A 20,752-nucleotide genomic window follows, 5' to 3' on the forward strand; every position below is an offset into this window, starting at 1 on the left:
CAGCTCAGGTTGAGTGAAGATATATTTGAGACTTTTATGGTCAGTGTATATGTGACATACGTTTCCCAGCAAGTAATGTGTCCATATTTTCAAAGCGTGGACAACTGCGACAAGCTCCAAATCATGTGTAGGATACTTGACTTCATGCTTTCGCAATTGTCGAGAAGCGTAGGCAATATCTCAACCTTCTTGCATGTGCACACACCCCAAACCTATACCTGATGCATCATAGAACACATTGAAAGGCTTTTTAAAGTTGGGTTGTGCTAAAATAGGAGCTGTAGTCAACAAGGTCGTTAGGGTGTGAAAAGCAGCTTCACACTCTGGCGTCCAATTAAACTACTCATCCTTGTAGAGTAGTCTAGTCATGGGCTTAGCTATCTTGTAAAAATCAAGAATGAAACAATGATAGTAGCCTACTAACCCAAGAAAACTCTAAACTTTATGAACTGAAGTTGGGGCCTTCTAATCCATGACCTCTTGTACTTCAGATGGGTCTATAGAAATTCCATCTTCACATAAGATGTGACCCAAGAAAGGTACTTTCCTCAACAAGAATTCACATTTGCAAAATTAGGCATATAATTTATGCTCCCTCAATCTAGACAAAACAACTCTCAGATGCTCTGCATGATCTGTCTCATTCTCTGAGTAAATCAAGATATCATCGATAAACACAACCACAAACTTGTCGAGCTTAGGCATGAATACCAAATTCATCAAGTATATGAAGTAGGCAGGAGCATTTGTTAGTCCAAAAGACATGACCAAATACTCGTACAAGCTGTACGTAGTGGAGAAAGCGGTCTTAGGTATATCTTCTAGTCTAATTTTAATCTGGTGATAGCCTGATCTCAAGTCAATCTTAGAGAATATTTTTGCTTTTGCCAGTTGATCAAACAAAATATCGATACGAGGCAAAAGATACTTATTCTTAATGGTCACAGCATTAAGCGGCCTATAATCCACACACATTCTCAAGGATTTGTCCTTCTTCTTTACAAATAAAGTTGGACATCCCTATGGAGATGAACTAGGTCAAATGAGACCTTTGTCCAAAAGTTTTTGTAATTGGATTTTAAGTTCAGCTAACTCATTTGGTGGCATCCTATTGGGTTTTCTTAAGACAGGTGCCCTACCTAGCACTCATTTGATCTTAAATTCCACATCCCTATCAGGTGATAGACCCAGCAATTTATCTGGAAATACATCAGGAAACTCGCAAACCACTAGAATATCATAGAGGGTAGTGGCTTGGATAGCACAAGACAAGTTCTGGAGATCAAAACTTTGGGGAAGTGGTACTAGAAAAGCATTACTCCCCTTTGGTTCTCTCAATATAATTGAACGAGTGGATGTGTCAATGAGAACTCCATGATCACTCATCCAACTCATGCCTAAGATCACATCTATGGCTAGTCCGGGCAATACTATCAGATCCATTGTGTACTCCCTCTCTTGTATCGAGATGAGCACATCTCTGACTATTTGATTTGTAGAGATAGTAGGTCCAGCTAAACTTATACTATAACGAGCCTTGTTTACCTCAATTATTTTCTGATCATACTTAGATGCAAATGCTTGGCTCATAAATGAATGAGAAGCTCCAAAATCCAATAAAACAATAGCAGGATGTTTGTTAACAAGAAACATACTGGCGGTGACAACTTCTCCCGCAGGGATTTCTTCCATAGCTGTATAATGCACGTATCCAGGACGTGCTTTGGGATTGGCCTGTTTCTGATAACCCTAGTTTTGATTGCTATTCTTCTTAGGATGGGGACACTCCTTGGACCAATGGCCCAACTAATTACAGTTGAAGCACGGCTTATTGTTCCTGGGTCCAGCTGAGCTTCCTTGGCCTGCATTGACCTTGGGTATGGCAATGGTGAATGCCATGCGAAATGTCTTCTAGGGGCGATTAGCCTAAGCTTTTGGCTGAGGAGTCCAATACTTAGGCATCGGTGGATGAAATTGTGGCCTAGCTGCCACTAGAGCTCTAGCCTAAGATGATCCTGAAGCACCTACCTCAGCTGCTCTTTTGTGGCCCTTTGCTGCTGCATGCAAGTTGTTCTAATTCTCCTGAGTTAAGGCATCACTGACAAACTCATTGTACGTAGCACACCTCGAGTTCGCCATGGTCTTGATCAGTTTAGTGCCAAGGCCTCTCTTGAAGCTTTCTATCTTCTTTTCCTCCGTATCGACAAAGCCTAGGGCATATTGGGACAAATTGTTGAAGGCTTGCATGTACTCGGTAAGGGTCTTGGTCCCTTGTGTGAGTCTCATGAACTCGGCTGCTTTCATATGCATCAGCCCCGGGGGAATGTGATGTCCCCTAAATGCTAACTTGAACTGCTCCCAAGTGACCTATGAGTTGGTAGGTAGAGAGGACAGGAAATGGGTCCACCATATCCCTGCCAGTCCCTACAGTTGGTGGGACACATACTTGGCCTTCAAATGCTCAATACCCTATAGATGGAACTTCTGCTCTATCCTGTTAAGCCACACATCTGCCTAGAGCGGTTCTTCGACCTCTTTGAAGATAGGAGGCTTAGTATCTTGGAAATCTTTGAACGAGCTATATTGATTCAGTGCAGGCCCTTGATGTTGTTGACAGGCGTGAGCGGTGTTCTGTGTAATGAGGCGTAGTGTATCCTCCATGGCTCTCTGATTACCCAGGAACTGTGCGAAGAATTCATTCGTAGATGGTGACGGCGGTGGTGGTAAATCACCATCATTGCCACCTTGGCTGGTGCCTGCCCCAGCGCGAGTGCGAGTGATCTACAAAATTGCAACAATAAGTGATTATTTGTTGACGTCAAGAGATCGCAGATGAATTGTGTAATCATGCCAAACTGAAATTACTAGAGAGAATCCTAAATTCATACAATAAAATAGAGGTATAATAATTCATTCTCGCAATATGGCATCACCAATTTGATCACTTATCGTGCTCGCAACGCGTTAACATGCATGTCATATTTCACCAGTAAAACGAAACTAGAATTTCATTAAAGTTCAACACAAAGTGAAACGACATGCAAAGTGCCAATATTACACCGAAGTCACATCACGAATACTAAAATTCAAACTACAAGTCCATTACATAAATAGTAGGGATACAGCTATCGCTTCAAACTAGTCACTAAATGGTTCTACTTTTCAGCGTGCTCGCTGTCATGGTCAAAGATAGAATCATCCTCATCCTCTAGATCCACTTCTTCTTCCTCCCAACCGTCATCTTCAACTAACATCTTCGGATCTTCTTCTTCCTCATTAAGGAGCGAGTGTAGTTGGTTGTTCAGATAATGCACCTCATGTTGAAGATCAACCACCACATTCTGGGTATGTGCAAGTTGCTAGCGCAAGTCCCTTTTGACTCAGTCCTACTACGAGGCTAAGGCTTCAGCATTGTTTTGTGCTACTTCTGCCATTACTGCACAGTTGTTTGCTTGGATCCGCTAGCGCGTAGAGGTGAGTGCCTCAGCGCGAGCGGTCTCTAGCTGCTCCTATAGTCCTGTTAGCACTACCTGATCATTAGCTCTTGCCGCTTGGGCGGCAGCTCTCTACTGATCGACCTATTCCATCTAAGTGTAGAGATTTCCTAATGCTACATAAGCTTGATCGGTGTCCAAACGAGCCTCACTTGCTACCTTTTTGTGCTTGTGCATATACTTCCTCAGTTTGTGCTGTGCAGCTTCGGCCCTCATGAGCATATCCATGCAAGTGGTATAGGACTCCTGCCAGAAGTCCCGGGTGTCCTGACGAGTATAAAACATGTTCATCACGGCAAACATAGCACTCATAGCGGGACTAAAACTATCTACCCGCCCATCCCGATCTTGGATCAATGCATTACGGTTGCGCTGTGCCCAAACTACAATTGATGGATCCACCCGAGGAAAAGTACCAGTGGCACGGCCAGTAAGCTCATCCCCGTGTTGCTGACATATCTGGCTCAGCACCTCAAAAGCAACTACATGGGCACCTTCCCATGGAGATTTGCCCTCAGATTCTGTCTTCCACTCCTGCCACTGGGGTGCTTGGGTACGAGCTGGTATGGTTAGCTATACCTCATGCCATGGCTATCCTTCTAGGTATACCTCATTCTAATAATAGAGATGCGGTTCGGTATATCCCGCATAATGTAGGACCCTCCAAAGTAGGGCAAGGGTACCAAACATTTCCAGATAGTCTCACTCCCAGCTAACGCTGCCATCTATTCCAATAAAATGGTGCAACTCTTGTGAGAACAACATTATAATAGAAAAGAGTTACTTAACCGAATAAGAGACTTATAAGGGGAGGAACAATGCAAGTTTGTAATGAATGATTGATCATGATGTGTGCACGTTCCGTACATCCTCATAAACTTAGGAAAATTAAAACATCTAATGCCATACACGGTGGCATGCATGTGTTTTCTCATATATATAAGATAGCTAGTTGGGCTACACGTTTCGCTGTTAGTGTACCTGCACAAGAATTTCATTTTAGCCCAACCTGACAAGTATATATGCAGAAATAAAAATCTAGGCTCTAGGTTGCAAGCTAAATGCTTCCATATATATACCCATATATACATCCGTATCAAAGCTACTCAAAAGTAAATACATCCCATATATACATATAAATATGCATATACAGTCGTATCAAAACTAACCCACAATTAAATACCTCCATATATATATGAGACATATATACTTTAGTAAAAGCTAACTCTCCCCATTAGACCGCACGCTCACATCTTGTGGTCATGCCACTATGATGATGAGTGGCATCTTACCTTGGGCGTAGAGGCATTTGATCCATACATTACCACTCAAGTGAATGACATCCATACAATAGCACGTCGTATGGATGACGAAAATAAAAACCCCCAAGTTAGTACTTATTTAGCCACCTAAAATCCTTAACTGGGCATAAAGGAAGTGATCACTGGCACACTTTAGATTCAAACTTTAGGTTTAAACACCTATATATATATCTATCAGTATAGCTAACCATACCAGCTCGTACCCAAGCACCCCAGTGGCAGGAGTGGAAGACAGAATCTGAGGGCAAATCTCCATGGGAAGGTGCCCAGGTAGTTGCTTTTGAGGTGCTGAGCCAGATATGTCAGCAACACGGGGATGAGCTTACTGGCCGTGCCACTGGTACTTTTCCTCGGGTGGATCCATCAATTGTAGTTTGGGCACAGCGCAACCGTAATGCATTGATCCAAGATCGGGATGGGCGGGTAGATAGTTTTAGTCCCGCTATGAGTGCTATGTTTGCCGTGATGAACATGTTTTATACTCATCAGGACACCCGGGACTTCTGGCAGGAGTCCTATACCACTTGCATGGATATGCTCATGAGGGCCGAAGCTGCACAGCACAAACTGAGGAAGTATATGCACAAGCACAAAAAGCTACTGATCGACCAATTCCATCTGAGTGTAGAGATTTCCTAATGCTACATAAGCTTGATCGGTGTCCAAACGAGCCTCACTTGCTACCTTTTTGTGCTTGTGCATATACTTCCTCAGTTTGTGCTGTGCAGCTTCGGCCCTCATGAGCATATCCATGCAAGTGGTATAGGACTCCTGCCAGAAGTCCCGGGTGTCCTGACGAGTATAAAACATGTTCATCACGGCAAACATAGCACTCATAGCGGGACTAAAACTATCTACCCGCCCATCCCGATCTTGGATCAATGCATTACGGTTGCGCTGTGCCCAAACTACAATTGATGGATCCACCCGAGGAAAAGTACCAGTGGCACGGCCAGTAAGCTCATCCCCGTGTTGCTGACATATCTGGCTCAGCACCTCAAAAGCAACTACCTGGGCACCTTCCCATGGAGATTTGCCCTCAGATTCTGTCTTCCACTCCTGCCACTGGGGTGCTTGGGTACGAGCTGGTATGGTTAGCTATACCTCATGCCATGGCTATCCTTCTAGGTATACCTCATTCTAATAATAGAGATGCGGTTTGGTATATCCCGCATAATGTAGGACCCTCCAAAGTAGGGCAAGGGTACCAAACATTTCCAGATAGTCTCACTCCCAGCTAACGCTGCCATCTATTCCAATAAAATGGTGCAACTCTTGTGAGAACAACATTATAATAGAAAAGAGTTACTTAACCGAATAAGAGACTTATAAGGGGAGGAACAATGCAAGTTTGTAATGAATGATTGATCATGATGTGTGCACGTTCCGTACATCCTCATAAACTTAGGAAAATTAAAACATCTAATGCCATACACGGTGGCATGCATGTGTTTTCTCATATATATAAGATAGCTAGTTGGGCTACACGTTTCGCTGTTAGTGTACCTGCACAAGAATTTCATTTTAGCCCAACCTGACAAGTATATATGCAGAAATAAAAATCTAGGCTCTAGGTTGCAAGCTAAATGCTTCCATATATATACCCATATATACATCCGTATCAAAGCTACTCAAAAGTAAATACATCCCATATATACATATAAATATGCATATACAGTCGTATCAAAACTAACCCACAATTAAATACCTCCATATATATATGAGACATATATACTTTAGTAAAAGCTAACTCTCCCCATTAGACCGCACGCTCACATCTTGTGGTCATGCCACTATGATGATGAGTGGCATCTTACCTTGGGCGTAGAGGCATTTGATCCATACATTACCACTCAAGTGAATGACATCCATACAATAGCACGTCGTATGGATGACGAAAATAAAAACCCCCAAGTTAGTACTTATTTAGCCACCTAAAATCCTTAACTGGGCATAAAGGAAGTGATCACTGGCACACTTTAGATTCAAACTTTAGGTTTAAACACCTATATATATATCTATCAGTTGCCAAAGCTGGTTTTGGAAAAACAAAAACCTTTGTTTCAAATACACATATGGCAATTAATGTTGAATCTTGCTCTAATACCAGCTGTAGCAGAACCGTCTAATTTATAAAAGCACAAGTACATCGGTAGCCCGCAAGCGGTCGCACTGTCATACTTGAGCTCATATAAAAACGGTAGTCTATCGAGTACCACGAAGGGTCTCGATTCAACCAACATACAACTAAGATCATACATGATTCAACATACATATCACATGTTACATAAAGTTCACAAATACAACTTCATACATCAGAGTAGGATTAAAAGTTATTACAAACCAAGTTCAGGTAAAATAGTAGCGGAAACAATTAAAGTTTGAAACCAACATCTCCATCGTTGTTCAAATACTATGCTAAGTCATGATCACAATCCCACAAAAGCATAAGAGAGGGATTAATAAGAGATGCCTTGCCCAGGGCCCTACTCATCGTCCACGGTCGGACAGAAGCAGTTCCTACAGTAGCCATGATACATTGTATTGTCTACAACAAGTGGAAAATAAACCTGAGTACAAGAAGGTACTCAGCTAGACTTACCTATCATAAACTAAAAATAAAGTGACTCCAAGGATCATGCAAGGCTTTATAAGTAGAGCTATCTTGACAACATTTTCAATAAAAAAATGACTAATATAGTTGTACATTTATAATTCGTTCATCAAGTTAATTATAGTTATTCATCTCTAGATTAGCAACTAACCTGTGCCAAACATGTGGTGTATCATTTAGTAGCATACAATAGTAACCATAGCTGGTGTAGTAATTCCATGTTCATCATAACCATCATTCCATAATATAGTTACTACGATGTTGGGGCTAGCCAAGTTTCTCACTGTCTAGGAGAGATGGCGATTTGAATCGATTTCAACCAGTAGGGAATTTATTCCTAACACAAACCCAAGACGACCAGATCAACGATCACCTTAGGTCACCTTTGGTACAACTCAGGTACACATTTCATGGGTTTGACCAGCACCGCACAATCAGGGACAACCAGCTGCTCGGACGATCAGGACTACCCCACCCTTGGGCTCATGTCTAGCTCCCCACATATCCTTACTACCATCCAGAGTGCGCACTCTAACATAATGGGGCCTTGCCTGAGTTGAGCTACTCGGCTTTGCGGTTGGAATGAGTTATCCGGATAGCTAAGTGAGAGGCATGCGTTCAACCTCGACAGAAGTGCCAACAACGGTACGGTCCTTAACTGGTACAGACGGAATCACATGAGTCAACCTACACATAGACTCTGCCCAGCCTCCAGTTACATTGTCCCATGGTTCTTTTTTCACGATAGCAAATATAGCCAACCGTGCTCCGGTATCCATCTATATCTCGTAGGTGACAGGAAATCACCTGACTTCTACCGGTCTAAGCATGACTAAGCATTTATTCAATCCTGGACCTATATAGGGTTAGAGGTATATATCTAAACAAGATAGTTCTATGCATCAAGTGTTTCCAATCAACTCTTATAACCTAATGCACCAAACATAAAGGACTCAAGTGATAGTTTGTAAAACATGGGAGGCTTAAAATGCTCCGAGGCTTGCCTTTGATAAAAGAAGTTGGCCTATTGTCTGGGCACTCAAGTAAGTCTTCAAGAGTTTGCTCCTCTCCTTCTAGAGCTATGGGCTGAGGTGCCTCCTATTGTTCCTTTGGCTCATCATCGAATTCCAATAGAGTTATCTCCTCAGACGATCCTATATGCATGAGTAGGAAATAAGATATCATGGATGCATATATAATGACGTGTATAATATGATACGATGGGATGAATACATCCTCATAAGTGTTCTTAGCAGTATTGCATTAAGGTGATAATGCATTACATTTTCTTTTACTGAGTAGGTGTATATCTCTTCTCCAGTAATTAAACAAATTCTCACCTAAGTAATTTTCTAGACTACAAGACAACATCCACTTGTTTTGACCATAACTTGAGTTATACACATCTAAATAATATGGTTGTGGACTTTCTAGAAATCTTATGAAATTGGGTACAACTTTATTTTAATCATCTTAAGGTTATTTAGTAGTTATCTAGGTCAAACAATTCAATCTTTCAGATCTGTTCAGAGAATAATTCATTTCTGATAGCAGACTTCTAACACTATAATTCCTAAACCATTAGGCCTATGACTATGAAAATTTAACACAAGGTAGATGAGTAAGTTATATACAACTTGGTTATTAACAAGTTCCACAGAAAAGATCATTATAATCATGAATTTACATCCACAATAGAAACTATACATGCAACCATCTAGTTGAATTATAAAGTAATAATTAACTAGCTGCCTATAATCAATTACTTCTAAGACTGACTAATAGCATCCACAGAATATGTGCATCACAAATGCCACATAAAACATCATGGTTAAGCCTAACTAATTTATTTGTATTCATTTATTAATTTCCTCATATAATAAGTTAATTTAAAGGATAAATATTTCTAGTGCTCCATAAATTCAAAGAAAATTACGGTGGCCTAAAAATGACCCCAGTAGTCTACTGTACAAATTTCATGCTACTTGGATAAGCGTAGCCACCTCTAATAAAATGACAAGTTACATATGCTTATTTTAACAAAAATAGTTTAGCCTAGTGAAAAGTGTCAAGAAATAGATTTAATATTTTTCTTACTTTCCTCCAAGCATAGGAATACTGTGTAAATTTTGCATGATCATATGTTATGTATTTTTACCCCATTTAATTTCACTAGAAACTGGTAATTAATCAAGATTAAATAGGAAGACCATATTTCAAGTATATCTACTATAGGTTTAATATTTTTCCTAGCTAGAGCATGCCAACACAAAACCAGCAAAATTAGAATCACAATTTTATTACCTCCCTAGCTCAAGTTACGCAATTTACAAGATATAAACATATTTAAAAGCACTTAACTTGCTCAATTTAATTATCCGATAAAAATACTCTAAGAAGTAGATTTCATATTTTTTATCAAATAGTACACTTTAATATGAATCCAACAAAATTTGGTTCACCTCATTTGGATACTCCTAGCTCTAGATATGAATTTTTGAAGTTTGTATTCAAATCTGTGAAAATAATTCAAAAACAACTAAACCCTAACTGCTAGGTGCGCCCGGTCTATACGCCACAGAGGCGCTCATGACTGGGCCCCATGGGTCAACTGACCCCACACGTTAGTGAATCCAAGTAGAGCACCAGCTTTGACCGGCGAGAACTCACCGTCGGCGAGGTCATCGGCGATGAGGTCGGCACCAACGTGTTCCCCATCCTATTCTGCACCTACAGGTACCGTCGGTTTGCTCATAGGATCACCGGACCTAGATCGCCGGTGAGCATGACAGCTTGACGGCGGTGTGCGGTGGTGCTCCGACCATCCCCAGCGACGGCATGGCCAGGCGAGCACGGCTATAGTATCTACAAACCCTAGCAAAGCTCTACCGTGTGGATTAGGTCAAGGTGGAGCGGCGGCGAAGCTTGGCTACGTGCATGGCGGCTCGGCGGCACGAGCACGGTGGTGCGCAGCCGTGTTCCAAGGCCAGTTTGATGACATTGGCTCAATGGGCAGCGGTGTGACCTAGACCTAACCCTAGGCTAACCCTAAGAGAGGAACGTGGGAGCAAGACGGTGGAGCATGGCCACAATGAGCGCAAGCTCGGCAGCGCTCCAGCAAGGGCACAACAACGGCAAACTCACCTATAGGCCTTTACCTTGGCTCAATTGGCATAAATAACAGGTCGGTGAGGTGGAGGAGGTGATGGCCAAGCGGTGTGCACGAGCAATCGCACAATGGCACGATGCTAGTGGCGTGCGAGCGGGGTGGGGGTGCGACGGTGATGGCGCAACACTGCGGTTCGCTCGGTGAGCGTGAGAGTGAAAGAGGGAGGCGAGGCAGAGGTGAGTGAGCGCGTGAGAGAGAGTGGGAGGGAGTGGTGTGCTTATCTGCCCATGATGTCCTGATGGGTGGGGCTGACACTAGCGTATGGCCACCACACGGTGGCTGCAGCCCGACACCTATCGGCCACGATGCTCGCGCATGGCGTCGATTCAGTCCACTCTGAACCCGATTGGCAGCGCATCTTAAAGCGATTTGTACTGCTAATCCGTGGCAAATCTGTGAAAGCTTCATTAATAAAATTTGTAGAGCTACATGAACACTACAAAAATTCTTAAAGGAGTTTCCTAATTCCCAATGTTTCAAACTATAGTGCTCCAAAGCAAGGTACTTTGAAACTAAAAACAACTTCAACACTTAGAAAAATTCTTTAGTCACCAAACAACATTTTGTTGATACATGTGATCTCCATTTGACCATGTTATACATTGATTCAGCTCATGACCCTTAAATAAAGTTTGTTACCTCGATATAAACTACAACTTTTATTTAGGTCACACAGCCATGCAAACACTCTAAGCTACTGTTCAACTTTGGTCAAACTAGCATCATGAAAATGACATTTCAAAGTACACAAACACTTAGAAGCAAAATTGGTTCATGTCATGAATACAAAACTTGTTCCATCCACCATTCTAGATGCGTCTAAGGTATTGTTGTGACCTTACCACCATTTCATACATTGGTCATACATGATAGCAAGCATAAACATATATATATATATAATCAACATTTCATGTGATAAGGTATTAGAATGAGATGAAATTTCATATGCTCGTGTTCATGAATTCTTGGATGATGCTTGTGCTCATGAAATGTAAGTGCCAAATGTAATGGTTAACACTAGAGTGTTATAGGCATAGCTAGTTAGGCTAGGTCTAGAGGGAGGCAAGTAGATTTCGCTTGGATTCATGATCATGTCAAGAGCATGGTTTGGTATAATCTTTGTACCCCTCTCTTTTGTATCTCTCATTACTTTTATATGTTTGCTACAATTGTTATGAAAACATTATTCATATCATTTATGTTCCTAGTTATGATGTTCATAGTCTACTTTGATTATATACTTAGTATAGCTAGATTATCCTTATATTTATGCATAAGTTTGTGTAGCGCTCACTCTAAGGTACCATGGGTGACTGGTTGACATTGTGTAAGCGTGGTGCTTATACGTTGTTTACCTGTAGATACAACCTATATTCCGGGTCATGTGGTAGAATGTGGATGTGACACTCCCATTGAGTCCTTTGTAGTCCACTCTCCGAATATAGGTATACAAGTAGGATCTAGTTATGAAGGAAGACAAGCTCTATTCTTAATCTTCCTTAGTAATATCCCTTATGTGTAGATATGAAGTTGATCTTAGCGATGACTATTAGGTGTAATTGCACTAATCAATGTATGCTTTGACTTGTAATTGAGAATGACTTAGGAATTCTAATATTCTACTTAACCATGCTAATGCCATAGAAAGGAGTACTCTGAGTGAACAATGATTAGTTATTATGCACTATTCATATATACATTTACCACTTGACTTACCCCTTTTGTGAGTAGAATATTGGTTATGGTTTACTTCTCCATAAATAGCATAAGTTATCAATACATGTCCTTGCCAGACCTTTCTTGTGGTAAAAATATAAATAACGATACCTAGAATACTCTTAGGTGAAGTGCTACAATGGTATATTATTTGTGCGCTTGCAGATCACTTTCGTATATATATATGTTCTCCCTAGTCACATAAAATAATAAAGAGCTACTTAGTATTATTCTAGTAGTAATGCTAAGTAGTACCAACAAGCATCTCTGGCATCATCACTTGGGATGACAACCTAGTAAAGTAATGTTAAGAGATGTAGACATATATTAGGTGGCTACTAAAACAAGTGACAAGTTAATAAATACCAACAGGCTTGAAGAAGCGCGGGGTCGTACAACGGCGTGTGGCCGAACTCGTGGTTCTTGATGATGTTGTAGGCTTCCATCTCCTGGCCTCTTTCCAAATCGAGGTGGGGTGCATCATCCTCCTCCATCGATGGCGGGTTAGGGTTAGCACAAAATATAAAATGAGAACCTGAAGACTAGCTTGAGCTTGAAATTTCTATAGAGCTTTCTTGCACAAAAAATTGTTGGAAGATGTTTGAAAGAAACTTTGGAGCAAGTGAGTGAGTGGGAGAGTGAAAATGTGAGAGTGTGAGAGGGGTGAGGAGCTCTCCTGGCCACCTTAGGTATTTAAAGAGCAAAAATCTGAGAGGAGAGGGAGACGCAACAGCCACCTACGCGATGTCCAAACGGCAGGGACAACGGCGACCTTCAGGGGCCAACCACCGCATTGGGTCGCCCGCCCCCCTGGTGGTCCTACCGGGCCTGCCCTTTGGTAGGTAGTGGCCAACGGCCATTTCAAACATATGGTCATTGGGGTTTCGTCCAGATCCCCAACGGTTTGCTCGTTTTTTATTTTCCAACAAATTTTTATTAAATTTTTAATTTTTATAATTATTGCAAAAATTATAACTAGTAATAATAAATTATTCTTATTAAGGAAATGATTTTTGTAGAATTTTTTGAAGATTTTTATTTTGTCATAAAAATTCAAATTTTTTAAATTTTAGAAATATTTATTTTGAATATTATTAATTTTAACGATAACTACTGATTTACCTTCAGCAAGGGTTTGACATGTTTGGTCCATCGGACAAGACCTCTCCTCCTTCGTTGATTTGCAGCTGCATTAACATTTTCAAGGGAATTCTCGAGTTGCCCGTGGTTTTCTCCGAATGATCGACAGGAATAGCAGCAGCTATTTCTGAAATTTGAGTTTCTATCATTTTGTTGAAGCTTATTGATTTTCACTGCAGAGGATAAACTTTCTATTTGAGAGTTGATGTTCTCTAACACTTTATCATAATACATCAACTTTTTAGTGATATTTTCTTTGATCTTATCTTGTCCTAATACGAAGTCTTTGAAAGAAGATTGATTCAAATTGTAATTTGAATTGTAGTTCGAATTACCTTGCGGGCGGGACTAGTTATTCCACCCATTATTACCTGGTGGTTGGCGAAACCCGTTGTTGTTGAAGGCAGCTTCTTCACGGGTTTTAGGGCAATCATTCCCCGAATGGCCAACGTTCCCACAGACCTCACACTTCATGTATGAGTCCATAGCCTGGACGGTGCCCATCATGGCGTCTTTATCTTGGGCCCGTTCCTCCAGTTTTTTCATCAATAATTCTATTTTTGCAAAAAGCATATCCGTCTCCTTCATGGTATGTATTCCTTTTTGTGTTTTCGTTTCCTCCCCTACCTTTGATTCGACACAATTTTATTGATGAGAGTCGTGGCTCCATCAATCATCAGGGAAAGAAAGGCGCCTCCAGCAGTAGTGCCGAGGTGGCCCCTAGACATAGGTATTAATCTATCATACAAATTTTGGTGCACTAACCAGTTTTCAATCCCATGGTGTAGGCATGCTTGGATTTAGCCCTGCAGCCTCTCCCACGCCTCAGGAATGGTTTCCATGGAGCTTTGTTGGAAGTTTGAAATTCATCCCCTCAGGGCATTGGTTTTGCCCATGGGGAAGAAATTAGCGAGGAACGACGTGGAACATTTGTCCCACGTTTTGACAGCCTCCTTGCCCTTATAGAACCACTACTTCACCTTCCCCAAGAGGGAGAAGGGAAACAAGCAGAGCCTGATGCTCTTAGGTGTGACATCCTTGATGACGATGGTGTCGCACAACTCGAGGAAGTGTTGGAGATGCGTGTTTGCGTCCTCGCTAGGCAAACAATGGAATTGGTTTGCCTGCACTATCGTTATGAGGCCGGTACGGATCTCGAAGTTCCCATCCCCAATGTTAACAGTGGGCCCAACTGGCACGTTGGTAACAGCGGGGGTGGAGTAGTCATGGAGGGTCGGCCTTGATTGGAGTAGCAGATGGTGCAGGAGTAGTAGAAGAAGTGGCGTGAGACCGTTTCTTCCTTAGGAGATAAGGTTCTCGTCTTTTAACCATCCAATTTTTATGCTCACTAAAAGAAGTTGACAATGGGATCACCTTTTCCTTGTTTGAAGTAGAACATTTTTGCACTTGGAAAGATCTTGCTCAACACATAGGTTTCCAAAGAAGATGCTTGATTGACCTAGATCATGCCCTTATAGGTTTTAATTGGCATAAATTTTGGAATGAAATTTTGGGTCAAGTCGTAGTTGGAAAATTTTAACCTCATAACATGGACATCCAACACCCCACTCTTAGGCTCAAGCATCGGTGGATCACCATGACTTTGTTCTCGAGGCAAGATATTCGAGTTGTTCATAATACCGAAATGCAATACTCTATGCCATGATTATTAAGATTAAAATTGCTCCTGTCGAAGAAATATTCAAGCACTAGTTAGACATGCTCAAGTTGTTCTCTACCTCCATATCATGTACATCTCTTGTTACTCGTATTGCCAATGGTGTTGGTGCATTGGAAGATCAAGATGTAGACTATATTTGAACTCCCCACATTATTATTGATGAGCATTACTTGTTACAAGGACATCACTTGAAACATATTGCAGCTGGACAACTTGTATTTTTCTTCTAGGGCTGTACAAACGAAATCCCATTACCTAACCCGAATCTTCATTTATATAATTCCCCTGCACTAACCTTTCCTCTTGTTCCACCAGAGGAAGCAAACAAAAAATCTGTGTAAGGCAGGGCACAAGGAGCAGAACCCGGGACGAAGCGGGCAATTCGCAACAGCCGCAGCCACCGCCTTTTCCAGTCGTGCCCGAGGTATTCCACATGGAGTCGTTCCCGACTGGGCAAGTGCTGGGGTTCATACCCGTGTACCACCCCGGTTGGGATCATACTATGTAGACACACGGGGCCAGAGGATCCGGGTGGACAGAGGGTGACGCCGCAGCATGGGCGATGCACTCATCTAACTCAGAGGGGCTACCTTCACATATACAACCATGATAGTCTATCTCAGGATAGGAGGACGTCAACACCATCTCAGAGGGTTAGAAATCTGCACTGGTGATATCCAAAACATGCTTAACACTCACATGCAAGATACATCACAATGGTAGCTTCAGTAGCAGCAATAGATGGCGCAAATGGACGCGATGCTGAAGCAACAGCACGACGCATAGGTGGCCTATTGACGGTCCATGGGATACAATCTCAGACCATAGGCAACGAGCTATCTTGGGGGAGGACCCCTGCAAAGGTAATTAGTATCTTTTAATTTTTACATTTTAATTTTTGCATTATTGATTTTCTACATTTATTTAATTATTAGCATTTATTTTTTTTTGAAAAATATAAAATCCCAAAAAAATTACATATAATAAAAACAACAAAAATATCTATTCCACTCCTATGTGTGATTTAATAATGTTTAGTTTCTCCTATATTGAAATGATGAATAGTTGCGTTATCTATAATTTATCTGTGCCTAGGCTGTAACTTAGTATTCTTCAAGATTTAAGTTAGTCGGCTAAATTATCTCATCCTAAAACTTGAAACTTATGGGTTGCAAAAGAATGATCATTTTCTAAGTTGTTGCAAGTTATGATATGGTAAATATAATATGTTATAATTTTATTCTAAGGAAACTTGACATCCAGAGTTTTCATTTTAAAAATGCTAAAATCCAAATTTTCTCGATGATTATGAATTCCCACCACTTGTACGACATGTGTCGGTGCGAAAAGTGACCAACAAGTAAATATTTGTAGTTTTGCCGTACGTTGTGATCGGATGTGGCCTAGCACTCAATGACACATGATTTATACTGGTTCAGGCAATGTCCAGTTTCAGTCGGTCGATGACTTTATTCCTGAGCCCAGGTGCTCAAAGTTTGATGTGGGGTTACAAACGAGTAGGAATAAGAAGGGGATGTTAAAGTCCCGGTTGGACTCTGAACTGAAGGGCTAAGAGTGACAGGGACTCTAACGTGCGCTAAGTATTGAAGCGTGTACTCTATGTAGCTTTAGAGTTCTAGAGCTGTGGAGCTATTCGAAAGCTCAGATCGTTTAGAGCCCGCCAGAGAGAGAGAATCTGAACGATCGTCCCTGTTGGGAGAGAGCGCATCCCCTTTTATAGGTAAAGGGGATGGCCTTACAAGTTAGAGAGAGAAAGAGAGAGAGTGTATGTATTTTACCTAGTCTTGTTGCTCACGCCATTGGGTACGAGACGATTGTTGATGCCCACAATACTGTTCATGCCCAGATTCGTCTAGCAGGTTTTACCGTGTTCGTCTGGTATGGTAAATGTCAGCGCCTACAATAATATGAGACAAATGTCAGCGCCCACAACACTGTTTGGGTTCTAACATGCCTAGAAGGTTGCATAGTACCCGTCTGGCATGGCCTGGTGTTACTGCCTGCTGGTGTGCAGGGTATGGCAGGGTACGGTCCTCGGTATTGCGGTTGGCTTGAGCGCCTTACCTTATCTGCTTCACCTAATCCTTGGGTTCTTACCAAGCGGCTGTCCCCGGTCAGTCGTTCCTAGTCGGCTCTGACCGTGTCGGTTGTGGAAGAATCACAAGTGGAGGTCCGACGTATCCCCAGTCAGAAAAGGAGGTTAGAGTCAGACTGTGTCCCCTCCTTGGCCACGTCTTCCGGTTGGCGGCTAGATTGTTCTCCCGGTCGGTCGTTAGGTAATTGGGCCAGCCCGAGAGGCGCGCGTTGTTGCTACACTGTCTCCTAGGCTGAGTTTTTGCTAGGAAGTGGGTACATTGGGGACCCCAGGTTTATGAACCCGACAGGAGCCCCCGAGCCCTTTTGGGACTTCTATGAAGCCGTGAAGGGGCTGTTTATACTCGTTTTACGAGAGCAACTGGTGGGTGTAAGATCGTGGGTCGTCGTCGAACAAGATGGAGCACCAACCTAGGGGTCAGGCGTGGCCGAGGGGGTCAGGCGAGATGGAGTCACCAACCCAAGTGTTGGGCGCGGCCAAGGGGTCAGCGAGGCGGAGTCACCAACCCAAAGTGTCGGGAGCCAACCCAAGCGTCAGGCGCGGCCGAGGGATCGGGCGAGACGGAGTCACCAACCCAAGTGTTAGGTGTGGCTGAGGGGTCGGTCTAGTTTTGTGCGTTACCCCGTCCATGGTTTCCACAACTAGAGGGGGTGAGCTTTAATAACAGGTACGTTCGAGTGGAATCTAGGTCCGTCGTTCATAACGGGGTCGACATAGCCCTCATGTGGCATTCCACTGCTCCTTAACCCACCTCACGGCAGATGCCTGAGCCATTTCGGAGACCAACTTAGGTGGCCCGCTGGTCTCCCCTCGATGGAGATTCTGTGGGCCTGGCTCGAGGTTAGGATCGAACGAGAAGGTCAAGATGACCCTGTCCGCTTTGGCAGATTGGGCAAGGTCTGCTGGGGCTCATCTATGTTTTTCTCCCCTGGCTCTGTTTGACGCGAGGTGGCCTCAAGCCCTTCGTGGGCCGGCCTTCGAACCCTGGTCGGTCATCACTCAAATTGAATGAGGCGACTGTCGCTTTGTGACGCAACGCGAAGCATTGTGATGCAACAATTGCATATGCAATGCTTGGATGTATGGGATGAATGTATGGATGAATGTATGAATGCATGCATGAGAATGGATGAATGAATGATCATGCACCAGAGAACAAAAAGGGGGTTTTGGTAAAGTTACCTCGATGGCTTGAGTGAAGGGTTTGGGGCGCTCTTTATTGGATATGTCCAAATGGACCCCGGGCCTGTCGTTCGTGACGGAGTCGGCATAGCCCGCATTGTTATCCCACTGCTCCTTACCTGTCTCTCGATAGCCGCCTGAGCGACCCGATCAACTCTAGTGACCCGTTGGTCTCTCCTCGATGGAGATCCCATTGGTGGGCCCTTCCAAACCCTACCTAGGAAGGTCGAGGGTCATTTGCTTGTAGTTGCACCTTGTTTCCCGCGCCTAGGTTGCGGTAGTGGTGGGCCCTGCCCAGGCCACGTCCTCTTTAACCAGGCGACATTTTGTTGGGCTGGGCATGTCCCATTAGCCAGGATGTGTCCTACCGCACGCCTTCCTACATTAAATAGGGGGAAGGGAGAGGGTTTTCCTCCCATTCTTTTGCCTTTCTCCAACTATTGCCTCTTCTCCTTCGTGCACCGCAGTGGTTTCTAGGAGAGAGAGTAAAGCAAGGGAGAGGAGAACTTACAGATCCGTTTGTGAATCTAAGGCATGATGTTGAACTAGAGGCCTTCCACCGTGGATGAGGAGGTGCTGGCCGCCTTCGCTGAGAAGGGGCTGCTCCCATCGAACGAGGTGGCACATTGGATGGCTCCTGCACTAGGGGAAGTTGTTCCGCAACCCTGGGCCAACAAGGTCATCTCCTTCCTCACCATCCATAAGTGCATGCTTGGGTATCCCGCGCACTGGTTCCTACGCGAGCTCCTCAACAAGTGGGGCCTAGAGCTGCAACCGCTCAACTCGACTAGGGTACTGCACATCACCGGCTTTGTCACCATCTATGAGGCCTTCCTTGGGATGGAGCTGCACGTGGACCTCTTCTGGTGGATCCTTAGTGGGCGAGCCCTGTCCGAGGGAACCCACCTAGAACCACACCGGTTGGGGGATTCACCTTGTAGAAGAAGCCGAAGCCGTCAACCCCCTACCCTGCGTACTCCCCCTATGACTCCAATCAGGGGTGGCACAACGAGTGGTTCTATATCAAGAACCCAGTGGAGGCGCCATTCCCATCGTTCACCGTAAGAAGACAGGAGAGGAGGGAAAGCTAGTCGTTGGGTCCTATCGGTTGATAGAACAAGTTGGTGGTTATCGAGGCGGAGATTTAGAACCTTGTGCAGCATGGCCTTGATGGGTTGTGGGTCTTCCACACCTTCTTCCATAGTTGGGTCACCCATTGGCAGAAAGAACATGGCCAATGTGGGCATACATTGGCCCGATGGAACCCGACCACGCATCGCCGGAGGAGTTGCCAAAGGACGAAGTCTGGAGTCGACTCGATCAGGTGCTACAACTGAGGGATAAAGACTCCCTCGAAGGGACACAAGGACCAATCTAGTATGTCCCCTTTTCCCATGACCTTATCCACCTTGTTTTGATGTTTTGATTGATTTCAAATCGTCCATTGTGAAGGGACTCTCAAGCTATAAATCCTAGCCGCATCTTCCGAGGGGGGCGGAAGGTGTAGCACGGCAAGCTACCTAGAGGGAGGCGACGCTTGCCAAGAAGAGGAAGAGAGCCGAGAAGGCCCAAAGGAGGTTCAAAAAGGAGAAGGAGATTAGCCGGTGGGTCTAGGGGGTGAGAGCTAGAGAGACATGGAGGCAGAGCTCGAGTCGAAGGAGCCCACAGAGTTCGGTGGCAACGCGAGTGCCTCCGAGGATGAAGGAGACAGGGGCACTGTTGTGACCATGTCGGAGCATCGTGAGCCTACAGCCACATCCGTCGGTGGCGGGCAGGATACAAAGACGCACGGCAATGTTCCAGAGTCTAGGAAGCACGCCATGAGTGAAGACACCATCATCGAATGAGAGGCAAAGCGGGCGCGGTCACCGCGCCCTTTGGACGCTCGACTGCTCGAGAAGGTAACCTGGTAAGAGAAAGGACTTTCCATCCTTGAAAGCGCCCGCCTTGGTATGTATATGTTCTACCTTCAGTTGATGCCTTGGTTTTTCCTTTCCTTTGCTTCTAAATGTGTCGTCTTTTTCTAGAACTAGGTGGAAAAATCAGCTCTCTGGAGCAAGAGCTAGAGATGGCCAAAGTGGCGATCGGTTGGGGTGCGGAGGCGGTAGCCAAGTCCCTTGAGGAGTGACATGCTCTCGAGGGAGAGCTCAACCAGATTCATAACGTCACACAGGTGGTCATCTCCTAGGTGTTCGGGTCGGGACCGAGCACCAGTACTCCCGCTGCCTAGCTGGCGGAGGTCTCCAACAAAGTTTGGGTGCTCATCTCTGATGTAGGGGGTGCTAACCTCGGTGGCGACCCACCACCCCAATCTGGAT

At 43.8% G+C, this 20,752-nt stretch overlaps 1 non-coding gene across 1 annotated transcript; it reads left to right on the forward strand.

The window, feature by feature from the left end:
* The first annotated feature begins 14,229 nt into the window (after window positions 1-14,229).
* Window positions 14,230-14,336, forward strand: LOC136484500 (small nucleolar RNA R71). Its single transcript, XR_010766022.1, has one exon. It is a non-coding gene; the product is annotated as a small nucleolar RNA R71 (small nucleolar RNA).
* The last annotated feature ends 6,416 nt before the right edge of the window (window positions 14,337-20,752 follow it).

This window comes from Miscanthus floridulus, chromosome 9, assembly GCF_019320115.1.
Source record: "Miscanthus floridulus cultivar M001 chromosome 9, ASM1932011v1, whole genome shotgun sequence".
Classification (NCBI taxonomy): Eukaryota; Viridiplantae; Streptophyta; class Magnoliopsida; order Poales; family Poaceae; genus Miscanthus; species Miscanthus floridulus.